Raw genomic sequence first — 19,114 nt, forward strand, 5'->3', positions numbered from 1 at the left:
TAAACAGCCTGGCAATGAGATGTCCAACAGTCTGCCAAAATATATGATTCCAGATCTGATAAGGAGCAACCAATGTTCTTGACCTGATTAACTGTCTGCCAAACCCATTTTGAGTCGTTGCAACTATAAGCTATCATCAAATCGCTGCAGTGATTTCTTTTGATTTCCACTTTCCTGCATATAACAGCAGCTTTATAAAGGGCTCTGCATTGCGCAAGGCTTTTCGGGCCATATGTACCAACGCATTTTCCCATAGACACAGAATGGGTAAAACCCTTTGATACATCTGGCCCTTAGTGAGAGCAGCATGAAATTGGCATAAGAACAGAAAGACTCAAACCACTTAGGACAACACGCAAATAATTTGCCTTTGTCACTGAACTCTTAATTAACAATTCAACTTAACAAAGTTTGTTAAAACTGCCTCATTACATACATTGTTTGAAAGACAAATATAAAAGCACTCCTTTTTGCTGCTCACAATGCTATTTAAAGCAGCAATGGGATCTGTGAGTTTCCAAACCAGGCAGAGTCCATTGGCACTAATGGTAAATGTGAATTATCCACAGCATTGTAGTGACCAGTAATAACTGACAACACAAAAGTTAAACTTAGGGGATTGTGATCACCATCGATTTTGTCAGTGACCCCATGGAATGACAATACATGATTCTGGAAATGATAATATATTCAATTGCTGTGTGACAACCGCGGCCAAAAGAAGTTGGAGTAAAGTTGGGCAAAAGCCAACAGAACGTCAAGACAAGCCAGCTGGTACACCCCCAGAGCTTAGAACCACCAAGTGCAACTGTCTTCTACTCGAGAAGCGATAGTGCATCTCCAAGGACCCCTCCGACAGCACTCAGCTACTAGGACCGGGGCATCAAAGAGGCCAAAAGAACAGCTATCATGGACCACATCGACGCTGCAACCAACTACACCAAGGAACTCTTTAAAATCATCCAGGAATTCTCGAACCCGACTGACACAGAAAACACAGTATACCTCTCCCAACAACTCCCAACAACTCTGCGACTCACTATCCAACTACTTCCACAGCAAGATTGCCATCTACAACAACTTTAACCCTCAACCCACCTTGTTCAACCTCAACAACCTCATCAAGAACTACAGGCCGATCTCCCTGCTCACATACCTAGCCAAAGTACTCCTAGAACTAACCTGCCTACTCAACGCATCGCAATCAGGTTTCCGGGCCACCGTCATCGCTGCACAGATGACATCAGAACCCTCCTCGACCAAGGGGAAATGGTAACCTTGATTCTCCTCGACCTGTCTGCAGCAGTTAGCACCGTTTACCACCACAGCCTCATCGACAGACTCCACAACATTGGCTTCCAGCAACAGGCCCTCAAGTGGATCATCTCATTCATCTCAGGATGCACCCACAGCATCAGTCTACCTCCTTTCACCTCTGCTCCCAAGAACATTGTATGCGGAGTCCCCCAAAGATAATTCCTCATCCCCACTCTGTTCAACATCTACATGACCCCCCTGGCGGACATCGTCAAATCCCACTAACTCAACATCATCTCCTACACTGATGACACTCAGCTTGTCATCTTGCTCACCAAAGACCCCTCAAACTTTGAAACCAACTTCTGCAACGCCATGACCGACTTAGCCGACTGGATGAGAGACAGCTGCATCAAATTGAACTCCGTCAAAACCAATGTACTGATCTTCGGAAAGATCAGGGACCGCTTGGGACCACAGCTCAGACCCACTCCCACACCGACTGACCACGCTCACAACCTCAGCATAATCCTGGACAGCCAACTGACCATAAAACAACAAGTCAACGCAGTTGCCTCCTCCTGTTTCCACACCCTCCACATGTGCCGCAAGATCTTCTGATGGATCCCAGAAAACACCAGAAAGATTGTCGCACAAGCCCTCGCCACCAACCGCCTTGACTACAGCAATGTGTTCTACACTGGTATCTCCTCCCAGCTCCTCAGAAGACTCCAGACAATAGAGCATGTGGCAGCCAGACTCTTCCTGGATCTCCGCAAGAGTAGCCACATTAACCACCACCTCAGGAAGCTCCACTGGCTCCCAGTCCAGAAAAGATGCCAGTCCAAGATGCTCACACACACCTGCCTACAAAGCCCTCCACAAACAAGGACCTTACTACACCAACCACCGGCTGAACTTCCACCTTTCCTTGAGACACCTCTGCTCCACTTCACTGGCCCTGGAACATGTCCCTTGCATCTATCGCACCCATAGCGAGGGCCGTGCATTCTTCCTACGTCGCCGCCAAAGCCTGAAAATACCTCTCTCTCCAACTCCGAATGGCACACTCCCTGGTAGACTTCAGAAAGCATCTCAAGACCTGGCTTTTCGATGCAGACACAGTCATCTCAGTGCCCAGATACCCATAGGGGTGACAGGTTTGAGCTTTAAAAAAGACTGATTGATTGATTAAAGGATGCTGTTTTCCAGGGCATTTATGAGGTCTCGTTCGACAATAAGCTTTTAAAGCTGAGCGACCAAGCATCTGAATATAAAGGCACAATGACTTTGACAAGCAGACCATCGCAAATGGTAAAATAATTGTATTCCCAGGTAATTTTGCATTAAAGTCACCACATAGGATCAAATTATGCAAATACCGTGAGGATGTGAGTTTTTCACTAATACTATCAAGTACACTGAATAAATTCATACATTTGCGATTATCATGACAAGAAAAATTGTCTTTATAGAACTTAACCAGGCAGAACCTGAAATTATTCAATCTAACAGTAAACATTTCAATCCTCCATGACATACAAAAGGTTTAGTCATATGAGCACAAAGAAGTAACTTGAACCATGTAGAGAGCCCACCATCCACCCTGCCAGTCCCTGAAGAAACTTCACGCTTAGAATAACATTCATAGCTGTCAAAATACAAATCAATAGTAGCCCAGGACTCTTGAAATAAAATAATAACAAAGCTGTTCACAAAGGAAGTCCAGTCAGTTTACTTAATCTTGGAATTAAATCCTGCAGTGTACCATCTGGCTAGTTTTAGGCTATCCTTGGGTGCTGTGGAGGTAGAACCAACAGAGAAAGCCTGGCTACTGAAAACATGATGGCCCGCCAATGAAATCCGCGGGCAGGTGAGATGTCAGTCCTCTTGATCCAAGGGATAAAATCGATTCTGTAGGAAAATCCTGGGCCGTGAGGTAAAAGGTACTGGGGGAGGGGAAAGGGGCAGCTGCTAGCACAGTGACTGTACGGCAGAAGGTAGCTGCCTGGTAAAAAAAAAAAAACAGTGGTAGGAGCTTGATCGAGCTGATCAGCTGCCATAGATTATGAGCCCGGCAGCAAGCTGCTAAACAGCAGCAAGGTCTCAAAGTTCACTATATTGCGATCACACACATGCATTTCTTAGAAGGACCAATCCAAGCCATCCTTCTCACATTAAGATCTGCTCGAAGTTACAAACATTGAAATGCAGTTCTTTAGGCAACCAAAGACCACTTAATTTTTAAGCGGAGAAATTGCATCAGGAACGTTGGCAGGTATAAGAACACAGGGATAGACATCGGGGGTAGGCTTAGAATCAGCAAATACTCTTTAGCTCCAGTTGAGCCCCTTTTTGGTTTGATAAACAAAGGTACATGAGGGGCCAACAGAGTCGGGGAGGTATTAGTACATGATGCTTCTGACCTGTAGCCCGGTTTTAGAGGCCTAGCAGTCTCAGTACCTGGAATCAGGAGTGAAACTACAGTGCCCTGGGTGGGTAGACCTTGCAAGGGATGATCTAGAGGAGGAACTGATATAGGAGCTGGCAGAGCAAAGAGGAGAAACCCGCTGTTCAGGGTCTATTAATCTTGGTCTCCAGAGACTCAATACTGTCCAGAAGAGGCGAGCCAAACCTTAAAAATAGGAGATAATTTTGTGCACAGGAGCTCATCATATAAAATCAAGAGATGCATAATTTGACACCACAATGTTAAGTGCAGCCGCAAGCATACCACTTTGTTTCGCTGCTACTTACTTATCGTGGTGCCTTTTTTGGGCCGTTTTGCCACGGGCTCGACAGGCACATCAGCAGCACTAGCAGCCAGCAAGGAGTACTCAGATGGGGTCCCAGAGGGAATGGTGTTAATGTCAGTAGTTACAGAGCAAAATGAATAGTTGGAGCAAGAAAGAGGAACAGGTCCGCCATAACACTGTCGCCACTCCGCAAGCTCAATTTCCTTTGATATTACACCCACAGTGCACACAAAGAATCTTTCAATTGTGGTCCCCTGGGGCACAGATTTTGAGCTGGTAGCCATTTTACACTTACCCATCTCGAAAGTGCGGTCAAAGAGATCTGGCTGAGCCTCCTGCGGACACTGAGGGGCGCAGACTCTCCCACTCTTAACTTATCCCACTGAGTGGGGCAAATGACTGCGCTACAGAGCGCTAAGACCCTACTTTTGGGCCACTGTACTGCTGGTACTTGTAGTACCAAACAAAACAGCAAGCCGAGACCTTATAGCACGTTCGCACTGTAGGGCAAACTACTGCTATATGTAGCACATAGCCAACCCTGTTGGGCCACTGGAGTGCTGCATCCCAGCACAGCAGACCTAGTTTAAATCCTCCTTTCCTCTGCCAGGTTGTGAATGGCTGCAGCACAGCTGTACTGCTCACAAGCTTTAGAAAGGATGCGGACTCAAGATAGAGGCCCTTGTTATGACATTGGCGCTCTTATCCAAAGACCGCCATGGTGACGCTGCCAACAGACCGCCACGAAGGCGGCAATCCACCTGCCAGATTATGGCACACAAACACATTACTGACAGACCCAACGAAGGGGAAAAACTTTCAGACCCACCACCCTCCCGGCTTCGCCAGCAATACACCACCCGCCACGTTATGACCCAGGAATCACCACAGCAGACATTCAGAGGTGGTCAGCCATTGGCAGTGCACCCACCAGCACCCAACAGCACTAAAAGCCAACATTGGCCAGATTAAAAAACCCACACCTGACCCATATACACACACCGTACACGCCCACCAACAGCACTATAAAACACCCCGCCACATAACCCACAATCCTTTGCAAACACAAAAAGACTGCTAAACCTTGCCAGGCCAAACCCTTAGAGAACTGCTCACACACACCACATCTACCTATACACCCATCACGCATTACACACCACACACCCTACCTCAACACCAAACACCCTCTACACAACACACACACTACACAATAGGCCTGTCCCGACAAAAGAACCCCTTTTTCACTGATGAGGAGTTGCGGTCATGGTGGAAGAAATCATCAGGGTAGAGCCACAGCTGTTTGGTGCACAGGTCCAGCAGATCTCCATTGCCAGGAAGATGGAGCTATGGTGGAGCATCGTGGACAGGTGAACTCCGTGCGACTATATCCACGCACAAGGGACGACACTCGAAAGAGGTGGAACAACCTACAGGAGAAGGTACGTTCCAGTGCATCAAGGCACTAGGTCACCATCATGAGGACTGGAGGTGGACCCCCACCTCCTCCCCCACAGTTCACAGTATGGGAGGAGCAAGTATTGGCAATCCTGAGGGCCTCACTGGAGTCACTGGAGGGCTGGACACTGGTAAGTCATCATTTATAACCTACCTACACTGATGCCTGCATGGCTTGTCACCCCCCTCACCCTGACTCCCTACACCTCACTCCATCCCATACAGTGCACCACCCCAATAACCACCCTCAATTGTGTACCCCTGCATGTCCTACCCACTGCAGGCACACCTCTCCCACCTCTGCATGCACACACAACAGCAATGCATTGCCAGCAAGTGGAACTACAAATCCCACAATCCATTACCATACACTAACCAAAGGTGGGAGGACAACACTAAACCCATAGGAAAGACAGATATGCGGAATATGTGACAGACAATGACCCTAACAAATCACTTACATCTCCAGAGGTGCCCCAGCCAATGTCAGCGGCAAGCAGGTGCCACGGCAACCCAGTCCTTCACCAGAAGATGCCCTCAGTGATGACAGCAACTCCGCATGTCCAGAGCAGGATGAACTCCCTGGCCCATCTGAGTCTACTGGTCAGTCGGCTTCCACATCCCACACCCAGTCCACCACAGCCCCCCCTCCAACACCACAGCAGCCAGCCAACGTCCCCAAAACCCTGTCCCCAGGACACGTCGAACAATAGCGTGCCCACCTGTACAGGGACCTGAGTCGACACCACACAGGCAAGACGGTGAAGATCCTGAAGTAAGTGAGAGTGGGCACACCGTTCAGGGGACACAGGCACATGGGGCCAGGGCCAGTGGGAGATCATCTGTGTGCCAGAGGGAGGCCAGACCCAGGGAACCGACTGCCCAGGAGGCACTCACACATGTCCTGGGGGCATACCAAAAATCCCAGGACAGGATGGGCCAGGTGATCACCATCATTCAGGAGAACCAGCGGCTGCAGGGGGTACACCACCAGGAGGTCATGCAGCAGTTGCAGGGCCTAAATGAAAACATGGTCTCCATTGTAGGGGTGCTGGGTGACATGGCCAACACCATGCGGAAGAACAGAGCACACCAGCGGCCGACTTCCACTAGCTACTTCACTCAGCAGCCATCAACATCTCCTGCAGCTAGTGGACAGGATGACCTGCAACACCACCCACAGGCCAACAGCACCCTTGCCCCTGCAGAAGGTAAACCACCCCGTAAACATTCCCTGCAACCAAGACAGACACCAGAGACTGTTGTAAAGACCAAGACCACTGCCAGGAAATGAGACCCTCCAGAATGTCCCCCTTGTGTGCCACTGAGTCACCTTGTTCACTTTGGACTGCCATTGTTCCTTTTCCTATGGCCTTATGGACACTGGACCTGTGCTACAAACCAACTGGGCCACTACACTGAAGTTTTCATCCACCATCACCCCACTCTATTGCACTATCCCTTCCTTTTTGTCCCATAAATAAATACCCTTGAACACAACTAGAGTATTTGTGTTTTATCTTACAGACATTTGCAATGTATTGAACTGCATAATTCTGTGCAAATGTCCTGTAATGTGTGAATCCATCCAACAAATGTGTTTTAGCAGTCTGTGGTCATCACATCAGTACACAGTTGTGACTACACCAACATCTGCAAACAGGGAAAGCAGAAGTGACAGTCAATTGAAACGCAAAGGTAGTGATTGGCCCAATACAGCTGGCACACAGGACTTAACTGAAATGGAGATATTGACAGAATTACAGTCTTATCTAAGTGTCATTAGAAGTACTGCTGTATAATATGTGTCCTGTTGTCCACATCTTCCTCCTCCTCCTCCTCATCATTGTCTTCAGTGTCCTCTGCTGCCACAGGTGCATTGTCTCCCGCTTTCTTCTGCAGGTAGGGCACAGGGCGTCTGAGGGCCGAATTGTACAGCATGCAGGAAGCCACCACTATCTGGCAGACCTTCCTAGGGGCATAGCATAGGGATCCACCTGTTGAATGGAGGCACCAGAATCTGGCTTTCAATAGCCCATATGTGCATTCAACAACCCTCCTGGTACGGCCATCTGCTTTATTGTATGTATATATATTTAAGATTGAGGTCGCTGTTCACACAGAATAAGAGTAGTTGGACCTAAGGTATGTATCCTGGCTTTCTCTGCTCCTGGGTTATGTTGATGTTGTTTAACTCTGCAGATTGTTCGCGGTGTGCGGTATGTGTGTTTGGTGTGTGATGTGCGTGTGGGTGTGTCACTCTCCCCTCCCTCCGTGGTGTGCTAGGCGGCTGTACTCACCTTTGTCATCTTCGTCGGTGTTGCTGCTCCTAGAATGCCATTGCGTGATACAGCATCGGCAGGTCTTCCAGTCGGGTTCCATGGTGGCCGCAGACTCCTCTTTGTTCCTGGAGGTGAGTGTCTCCTTTTATATGATGTGTTTCTGCCAGGTTTTTGGTGGCGGTGGTCCCGCCCTGAAAATCCTGGCTGTCTGCTTTCTCATAATTTGGTCGGCGGGTCTTTGTCTTCCACCTGCCTGAAGATGGCTACCGCCGTGTTCAGTGGACGGACCGCATTGGCGGTTCGGGTGATACATTGGCTGTCTATGGGAGGAATCACCGCCATGGTCATAATTTGGCAGTCTTCACCGCCAGCCTGGCGATGGTACTACTGCCATCGCATTATGACATTGGCAGTCAACTGACTGCCAATGTCATAATGAGGGCTAGAGTGTCACTCATTTTATGCAATGTTATCTAATGTTGAATGACCTAAACACTGATACATTGGTTTCAGGAGAGTAAGTGCTACCTATATCCAGTAGTTTTGAAACACTGAGAACTAGAGACAAGGTTTTTTCTGTCTTTGCTGCAGCTACTCTTGACTGTGGCATCTTTTAGGAGGCTGAAAACCAAGCCGCAACAGAGCATGGACATGAGCTACTGGTGGGGTGGGGATGTGAATACTGATGCAATGGTAACCTCCCAGCTGACTCACTGCTCGTCAAGAGAGCCTTCAGAAAACAGCCTTACTTTGGCTCCCGTGAATTTTAAAGTTTTTCTCAAGGATTTTTTAATTAAGCATGTTACTACTTCTTGATATCATCCTAGGACTATTGGCCCTGTGCAACCCTGCACAGGATAATTAAAGGGGCAATAGCTTGTATGTCATAGTTTTTTTTATTTCCCTTGTGTTTTCTTTTATTTATTTGTATAGTAAAGGGGAAAAGGGTTGGGTTCATATTTGTGAATGTATTATGCATGCTGGCTGTGTTACATAGGGAATGTAGAATTAGAATTATATAGGTATTGGAGTGCTGCTGTTTGAAGTGTAAATCAGTTGTTGTGCGGAAATACTGATACAATGTATCACCTCCAAGCTGACAATGCTCATCAAGGGGAACCTTCAGAAAACAGCCTTACCTTGGGGTAATTGGCCCAAGAAGAAGTGACCCCTGACCAGACCCCTGACCTGACTTAAGGCCAGGATTCACCCGACATGCCGCGCAGCTCCTCCTGTCTGCCTCCGTGCCCCCGCCCTCACTGCTGCTGTGAGTTCGAGGCCCTCCACCACCCGCAGGCACTCGCCTGTGCCTCATCCCTGGTGTCTAGTGGTTGTCGTAAGTATTGTGTCTGTCCTGTACTTTTGTTTTAGTTTAGTTTTGTAATTTGTGCGGTTTCTCCTCTTCGTTGTGCCTTTGTATTAGCTGTATTATCTGTATTATCTGTACCATTCTCCTGCTTGTTCCACAAAGTTTTTGTTCTCCCCGCCGCTGTATCCCCTGCGGCCCTGCCTCCCTTGCGCCCCCATTTGCCCACCGCTCCATGCCTCCCGCCTCCCAGCTGCTCCTCCCTCCCCTTCTTAATGGCGCACCAGAGGCACGCCAGAGGCAAGCCCGTCTGCACCCATCCGTGCCTGGACCACGCCCAGTGCCAGTCCCCCTGGTCGTCGCACTCCCCACGCCGCCAGATGCCGTTACACTGCCAAAGAACTCCTCGCTCTCAACCCTGGTCGTCCCACCGCCTGCATCCAGGCCTCCCCAAGGCACACCCACGGACCCTTCTTGTGCCAGAGGTGCACCTGCGCTCAAGCCACCGAGCACCACAACAACACCACCCACAACAACCACCTAAGCTGCATTCTCCTCAACACCCGGTCCATCCACAAGCACGCCGTCGAACTCTGGGACCTGCTCACATCAACTTCCCCAGGCATCGCCTTCCTCACCGAAACCTGGATGAACCCCTCCTCGGAACCCGCCATCACCATAGCCACCCCTCAGGGCTACAAAATCACCCGAAGATACCGCATCAACAAACCAGGAGGAGGACTCGCCATAGTCCACAGGAACTCTATCAGGATCTCAACCGACACCCTCGACACCCTAGATATGGCTGAACACCTGCACTTCCAGATTTATGTCAACGTCAACACCACCCTGAGAGGAACCCTCGTCTACAGACCCCCGGGCACCTGCCCACAATTCTGCGACACCATCGCCGACATAATCAGCATCCACGCCCTCCACCAGCAGCCACATCACCTTCACCCACAGCACCGAACTCTACTAGAACGACCACCGCGGTGTCCATTTCTCCTTCCAGAAACCCACCGCCCACCACCAACAGCATCAGACCCCTTACCGCAAGTGGAACAAGATCCCCAAGGACCAACTGATCTCCACCCTCCTCCACGCCCGCCACCCAACACCACGACCCCAACACCGCCGTCCTCAACCTCAAGCAATGGCTCGACAACTGCGCCAATACCCTTGCCCCACTTAGGAAAGCCACCAACACTCGCACCAGCAAGAAAGCTCCCTGGTTCACCAAAGACTTTCAGGACTGCAAGCGAGACTGCCGGAAAGCTGAGAAGATCTGGCGCCAAGAACCAACCGAAAGCAACCATGCCGCCCTCAGATCCACCATCCGCAAACATCACCAGCTCATCCGGACCACCAAAAGATCTTTCTACAAAGAACGAATTGACAACAATGCACACAACAGCAAGGAGCTCTTCAGCATCATCAAGGAACTCACCAACCCCAAGTCTTGCTCTGACGACTCCCCACACTTGCAAGACCTCTGCGACTCCCTTGCCACCTTTTTTCACAGCAAGATCACAGACATCAATGGCAGCTTTGCACCGCCGTCCCCCTCCACCGCTCCACCGCTGCCAATGCCGACCCCAACACAGCCATCCACACCAACTTCCTGAGTGCTTGGACCCACACTAATGACGAGGAAACCACCAAGACCATGAGCACCAGCCACTCTGGTTCACCCGCCGACCACTGCCCTCACCACGTCTTCAATAAAGCCAGCCAAACCATCGCTCCCCAGCTCCGGACGATCATCAACAGCTCCTTCGAGACTGCCATCTTCCCGGAGAGCTGGAAACACGCCCTGCTCAAAAAGCCCAAAGCTGACCCCGAAGACCTCAAGAACTATTGGCCCATCTCCCTACTCCCCTTTCCTGCCAAGGTCATAGAGAAGATAGTCAACAGCCAATTATCTCGCTTCCTGGAGGACAACAACCTACTCTACATCTCCCAGTCCGGCTTCCGCAAGAACCACAGCACTGAGACCACTCTCATCGCTGCTACCGACGACATCAGGAGCAGGCTCGACAAAGGTGAAACCGCTGCCATCATCCTCATTGACCTTTCTGCAGCCTTCAACACCGTCTGTCACCACACACTTCTCACACGCCTCCACAACACTCGAATCCGCCACAGAGCCCTGGATTGGCTCACATCTTCCTCTCTGGCAGAACCCAAAATGTAAGCCTCTCCCCGTTCCTCTCAAAAGCCACCAAGACCATCTGCGGAGTCCCCCAGGGATACTCACTCAGCCCCACCCTCTTCAATGTCTACAATGCACCGCTCGCCAGCATTGTCCGATCCCACGGACTCAACATTGTCTCCTACGCAGACGACACTGAGCTGATCCTCTCTCTCACGAAGGACCCCTCAACTGCCAAGACCAACCTCCACACCGGACTCCTCGCCATTGCCAACTGGATGGAGGCAAGCCGCCTCAAACTTAACTCAGAGAAGACCGAGATCATCATCTTCGGCTGCAACAGAGCAGCATGGGATGACTCCTGGTGGCCTGCCACCCTTGGAACTACCCCAATGCCCACCACCCAAGTACGAACCTCGGCTTCATACTGGACTCATCGCTCACTATGACCCAGCAAGTCAATGCCATCTCATCCTCATGTTTTAACATCCTTTGCATGCTTCGCAAAACCTTCAGATGGATCCCCATTGAAACCAGAAGAACGGTCACCCACACCCTCATCAGCAGCAGACTGGACTACGGCAATGCTCTCTAAGCGGGAACAACGGCCAAGCTCCAAAGAAAACTTCAGCGCATCCAGAACGCCTCAGCACGACTCATCCTCAACCTCCCCCGCCACGAACAAATCTGAGCCCACCTCAGAGACCTCCACTGGCTCCCCGTCAACAAACTCCTGATCCAAGCTCACAAGGCTCTCCACGACTCCGGACCTGCCTACCTCAAAGAGCATCTCAAATTCCACATCCACTCTGCCAACCTCGCCCTCGCCACCGTCCCCCGCGTCCACCGTACCACAGCCGGCAGCAGATCCTTCTCCCACCTTGCGGCCAAAACCTGGAACTCCCTCCCCGTCAATCTACGTCTGACCCAGGACCTCCTGATCTTCAGGAAGCACCTCAAGACCTGGCTCTTCGAGCAGTAGCACCCCCGCGCCTTGAGACCCTATCAGGAGAGTAGCGCTCTTAACAAATTACTGATAGATTGATTGATTGAAGAAGCAATTGGAACTGCACAACTTGAGCTGTGTTCTGCATTCTAACCAGAGCTTCCACCTTTGCGCCAATGGGCCACAGTCACGTGATCACAATTTGTTTCCCACTAATTTTTAAGTTTTTCTCAAGGATTTTGAATTAAGCATGTTACTACTTCTTTATATCATCCCAGGATTAATGGTCTTGTGGAACACTGCAAAAGGTAACTAAGGACAATATTTAGTTATCCTCGATGGATGGTTTGAACTGGATGAATAAAGTGAAAAATCTTTTGTGGGCGATTCCCACCACACGTATTCGGAAACCAAGGTTCCCCTTTTGTGGTGTTAAAGGGAAGATTACCTGGTTCAAAAATTAACAGTGTTAATGGAAAAGAAAATGCCACCAGATTACATTTGAAAGAATGTGAGTGATAGGTGGTGACAGGCACGGGAGTGTTATCTAAAGGTTAAATCTCAGTGACGTAATGTGAAAGAAGGGATATAAGGATTAAAAAAAAACTCCCATGGGAGAGACAAGGTTCTCAATTCTCTACTCCTAAGAAGGTGGTCAAATTCGGTAAACATAGTGAGGAAAGTGTTGATATAAAGATGATGGTACTGATTGTTCATGGAGAAGGACAGGAGCAGGGAGTTGAAGAGTCGGAGAAGGGAGTTGGTGCTAGCGCAGGTGTCTTAATGAAAAATTATTAATGAGTGTTTATGTACTTTGAATAACAAGTTTATGTAGAAATTGTAATAACGGAGAAAAATAATGCACGCATTTGAAACTGTGATCACGAAGAATGGCCACCGCTGTTAACAAAGTGTACTAATCAATGATTAATATTTATGAAATACTGAATATATGTTAGACTAATGCAGTAATATGTCATATTAAGGGTTATGAATTTAGCTTTTTATTTATTAATTGTAGACCGTAACTTAGCGAGTGTCTTGGCCTATTTTGCCAGGTCCTCATGTAAAGCTGTATTTCTTAGCGTTAATAAAAGCGCTGACCAAGGGAATTAAACTGTGAAATGTCTATTGTATTGTTCAAAAGTGCCCAAAATGGAACCTTTACATGTGAACCGACTGCTAGGAGATGATGTTCTTGTTAATGCAACATTTTATGTGTAATGTGTGTGAGACTGATATTCCAAGGAAAAGAACAATGAAGATACTGACTAGAGTAGAAGCTGAAACAAAATGGGTACCTGACAAGCCGGATGACGAGGACATCGCAAGACGAACCAATCAACAATATGAGAACGGAGAAATATTAGAATTCATAGATTTGGAATAGTAGTTTTATTGGACAGAGTGTGAACATACGATTAACTGACCAATAGGGAATTAGGGGATAGTTTAGGTAACTTTAATATAACGACACTGCACAGTGAGAAGACAGACTTTCTGGCTCATTCTGCCCATATTTCCTGACCGAAAGGTTATTACTTTCTTATGCGTCTTTACTATAGATATGCTTAACTTTAATGCTTAATGACTTTGCCCTTTTAATTTCTGATGCTGAAGCCTGATGCTTTGCTGATCGACTGATGTCCTGCGGACGAAGTCTGATTCTGCTCTGCTGATCCACCCTGAGGATAGGTATATTCCAAACTTTGATTACCATGCATATTTGCTTTTTCTTTCTAGGTACCAACTGCGCTGTTTTGATAGAGTAGGAGATGTTTTTCCAAATTTGTGTTACTAAATTGTTTTGCATGAAGCCCAACATGCTGATGCTAATCTGTCGTTAGTTAAGGATCCTCACTTATGATAACATGGACTAATGCTTAAAGAATTTCTCTGATGAACTTCATGTACTTAATTTTGTTGACACAGCTGACTCTGCTATTGATTTGCACCATAACCTTAGAATGCGTTGTAGTTCAAGCTTTGATTAGATTGCATTTCTTCCACCGCCAGTGTTGTTTCTGTATGTGTTTGATTTGATTTTGAGATTAATCTACATGACCTTAGCATTGTTAATATAGGGAAATAAATATTCAAAACTTTTACTAAAGGTGTGGTTATTTCATGACTGAAAGGTCATGGTGCATGACAATTACTGATTCCAATGATTATTGATTTTATTGATTACTAATGCTTGTTGATTATTGTGTATTGATTATTGATTATGTACTGGAGCTATGGTAAGAACATCTTAATTGCGAGTCAAAAGGTTCATCAACCTAATCGCATTCCCTTGTAAGTTTACTGTAGGAAAATGGCTCCCTGTTGCAGTTACCCCCCACTTTTTAGCTGATACTGAAGCTCCCTTGACTGAGAAGTGTGCTGGGACCTTGCTAATCAGGCCCCAGCACCAGTGTTCTTTCACCTAAAATGTACTATTGTTTCCACAATTGGCACAACCCTGGCACACAGATAAGTCCCTTGTAAAAGATACCGTTGGTACCAAGGGCCCTGTGACGAGGGAAGGTCACCAAGGGCTGCAGCATATGTTGTGCCACCCTAAGGGACCCCTCACCTAACACATGCACACTGCCATTGTAGATTGTGTGTGTTGGTGGGGAGAAAAAGGCAAAGTCGACATGGCATCCCCCTTAGGATGCCATGCCTACAAAATACTGCCTGTGGCATTGGTAAATCACCCCTCTAGCAGGCCTTTCAGCCCTAAGGCAGGGTGCACTATACCACAGGTGAGGGCATAGCTGCATGAGCAATATGCCCCTACAGTGTCTAAGTCTATTCTTAGACATTGTAAGTACAGTGTGGCCATATTATGTATATGGTCTGGGAGTTTGTCAAAACGAACTCCACAGCTCCATAATGGCTACACTGAATACTGGGAAGTTTGGTATCAAACTTCTCAGAATAATAAACTCACACTGATACCAGTGTTGGATTTATTAAAAATGCACACAGAGGGCATCTTAGAGATGCCACCTCTGTTTTACCCAATCCTTCAGTGCAGGACTGACTGGTCTGTGCCAGCCTGCTTCTAAGAGACGAGTTTCTGACCCCCTGGGGAGAGAGAGCCTTTGTGCTCTCTGAGGCCAGAAACAAAGCCTGCACTGGGTGGAGATGCTTAACACCTCCCACCTGCAGGAACTGTACCACCTAGCAGTGAGCCTCAAAGGCTCAAACTTTGTGTTACAATGCCCCAGGGCACTCCAGCTAGTGAAGATGCCCGCCCCCTGGACACAACCCCACTTTTGGCGGCAAGTCCAGGGGAGATAATGAGAAAAACAAGGAGGAGTTGCTCAACAGTCAGGACAGCCCCTAAGCTGTCCTGAGCTGAGGTGACCCCTGCCTTTAGAAATCCTTCATCTTGCTTTTGGAGGATTCCCCCAATAGAAATAGGGATGTGCCCCCTCCCCTCAGGGAGGAGGCACAAGGAGGGTGTAGCCACCTTCAAGGACAGTAGCCATTGGCTACTGCCCTCCCAGACCTAACCAAACCCCTAAATTCAGTATTTAGGGGCTCCCCAGATCCCAGGAAATCAGATTCCTTCAACCTGAAGAAACAAGAAGGACTGCTGACCTACAAGCCTGCAGAGAAGGAGGAAGACGACAACTGCTTTGGCCCCAGCCCTACCGGCCTGTCTCCAACTTTGAAAACCTGCTCCAGCGATGCATCCGACAGGGACCAGCGACATCTGAAGCCTCAGAGGACTGCCCTGGACTAAAGGACCAAGAAACTCCTGTGAACAGCGGCCCTTTTCAAAACCAGCTACTTCTTTGCAACAAAGAAGCAACTTCCAAAGACTTCACGTTTCCCGCCGGAAGCGTGAGACTCTACACTCTGCACCCGACGCCCCTGGCTCGACCTGCAGAAAACCAATACCTCAGGGAGGACTCCCCGGCAACTGCGAGCCTGTGAGTAATCAGAGACGACCCCCCTGAGCCCCCAGAGCGACGCCTGCAGAGAGAATCCAGAGGCTCCCCCTGACCGCGACTGCCTGTAACAAGGGACTGACGCCTGGAACCAACACTGCACCCGCAGCCCCCAGGACCTGAAGGAACCGAACTTCGATGCAGGACTGACCCGCAGGAGACCCTCTGCCTAGTCCAGGTGGTGGCTGTCCCGAGAAGCCCCCCCTGTGCCTGCCTGCAGCGCTATAGTGACCCCCGGGTCCCTCCATTGTTTCCTATCTGAAACCTGACGCCTGCTTTGCACACTGCACCCGGCCGCCCCTGTGCCGCTGAGGGTGTGTTTTGTGTGCCTACTTGTGTCCCCACCTGTGCTCTACAAACCCCCCCTGGTCTGCACCCCGAGGACGCAGGTACTTACCTGCTGGCAGACTGGAACCGGAGCACCCCTGTTCTCCATAGGCACCTATGTGTTTTGGGCACCTCTTTGACCTCTGCACCTGACCGGCCCTGAGCTGCTGGTGTGGTAACTTTGGGGTTGCCTTGAACCCCCAATAGTGGGCTGCCTATGCCCCAGGACTGAGACTTGTAAGTGTTTTACTTACCTCCTGATCTAACCTTTACTTACCTCCCCAGGAACATGATATTGTTTTCATTCAAAGTTCCTAAGGTATCTAAGTGAAGTACCTTGCATTTAAAGTGTTTAATGTAAATCTTGAACCTGTGGTTCTTAAAATAAACTAAGAAAATATATTTTTCAATATAAAAACCTATTGGCCTGGAGTAAGTATTTGAGTGTCTGTTCCTCATTTATTGGCTGTGTGTGTACAACAAATGCTTAACACTACCCTCTGATAAGCCTACTGCTCGACCACACTACCACAAAATAGAGCATTAGAATTATCTACTTTTGCCACTATCTTACCTCTAAGGGGAACCCTTGGACTCTGTGCACACTATTTCTTACTTTGAAATAGTATATACAGAGCCAACTTCCTACATTTACTTATTAAGGTCAGGCGCGCTAACAGTGATGGTAGCAGACTGATGCTTAGTCTCCTTAAGAGCTTGCCATAGATGTCCGGTATAGAGTGATAACAGTGACGGTAAGAGACTAATGGTTCGTCTCCTTAGGAGCTTACCACAGACGTGCAGTAAACAGTAACAGGTGTTCCCAGAGATGGTAGCAGTTTGATTAGTTGGTCCTTTGAGACTTCATTATTATTGGGATTTGGATTTTGTTTTACAATGACAATAATTGGAGAGAAAACTATGTTCGCTTAAGCCAAGAAATGACTTTCCCAGATCCTGGATCCTGCTAATGGTTGTTTGAGGATGTTCCCGGCATTCTAGTGATAGAGTGAGTGAAATAGGTTGCGCTTGCACAGCTTATGCAAATTACAGGTGAATAGTGAGGTTTGTGAGGATTTTAGGGAGTTTGCGTACTCCAAATGAAGTTGTAGTAGGAGTGTGGGTACTCCGCAGTGTGAGAGTAGGGAAGTCATCGAACTTCATATGTGTGTGGTGCTTTGTGCTCAAAAATTGTCCACGTGGTTGTTGGTGTACGGACCCTGCATGGTCTAAGACTTCAGAGTATATTGAAAAGTGTATCAGACACTTGGTTTATGTTGTAATTTGTCTGGTTTAGTAGGTTGATCGGGCATGGTCAACAAGTCACTGTGTGAGTTGAAGTGAGCGAAAGAAAATTTCGACTGAGATTTGAAAAGTCCAATGTGAACCAGGACAGACCCATTGATCAGTTGGAGTAAAATTTGCAGGTTGAATTCTGCTTGCAAATCTCGTAGACCGAGAAAGAAGGAGTAGCTGTAAGTGCGGGAAGAGCCATCAGTGAAAAATCTGTAAGGTTTCTGAAGCAATTGTGTTACCTTTCCTGCAGTAAACCAGTAGATTTGTTTTTGGTTTTTGATTAGTGCTCACAATATTACGCATTAGTTTTGTGTGAATTGGAGTTTAGGAGGATAAGCCGCAAGACTTTGTCAGCCGCGGTACGTGTGAGTGTGACGTCATTGGAGCCACGCTGGGATAGGTCAGTTAGTGAGAAGGGTCACGCACAGATTGGCAGCCGTCCGTGAGAGGCAATTAGTTGAGAACGTGGGGGAAAGGAATCTTGAGATTAAAAGTCACTTATTGATTTGATTTTGAATAACAAAAGGTAGAAAAGAGGACTTTTTTAAAGCATTAGAAAGTGCCCAGAGGGGAGATACGTACATTACAACGAGTGTAGGCGAGGCTACACCACCAGAGAATACACCAGCTTACATTGTAATGGAAGAGAGAGGTGTCCTGCCATGTCTTTGGTTAAAGCAATGGTGCAAATTTAGAGAGAAAGATGGGAACTTAGCGTTTCCTACAAATGGGACATTCAATTTGAGGGTTTTTGAGCATTTACGGATGGCGCTATATCAATCGAAGCCCCTTCCGAGACCAGCACAGTTTGAGGCATTAGCGATTGGGAAGCTGGTAGCCAGATAGCAACAGCAATTGAAATTTGAGTGGAGGATGAGAAAAGCAGAAAAGACTCTATGGGAGGCTAGATGGGATTGTGTTTAGAAAGCATGGAGAATGGAGACTTTGCAGGGCAAAAGTTGTTTCCGGCAATTACACAGGAGAAAGAGAAGGAAGGAAGGAAAGTTACTAGGAAAACTAATAAGAGTCCATCTGGGAGTTAAGGAGGCTAGAAAGTCTTCAACTGTAGAGGAGGAATCGGACGATGATATGTACATGAGAGTGGTCCAAGTACCAGTGTTGATCCGACAGCCCTGACACAGGTTAGTGGTACAGCGAGTCCGGTGCAGGTTAATGCTAACCCAACACAGAATGTGGTGCAAAATGGTCCTAATATGCCTACTACTCCTATAGTGCAGACTTAGATGCAACTGCACCAGGTGCAGAGAATTTATCCTGATATGCCCAGTATGGAAACGACTTCGAATTAAGTGATGCCCAGGGAGCAGGTCTTCCCAAGACCAATACTGGTTCAGACTGAGCTGACTCCGATTTTGTTGCCCCACGT

This window comes from Pleurodeles waltl, chromosome 2_2 (genome assembly GCF_031143425.1).
Source record: "Pleurodeles waltl isolate 20211129_DDA chromosome 2_2, aPleWal1.hap1.20221129, whole genome shotgun sequence".
Taxonomy (NCBI): Eukaryota; Metazoa; Chordata; class Amphibia; order Caudata; family Salamandridae; genus Pleurodeles; species Pleurodeles waltl.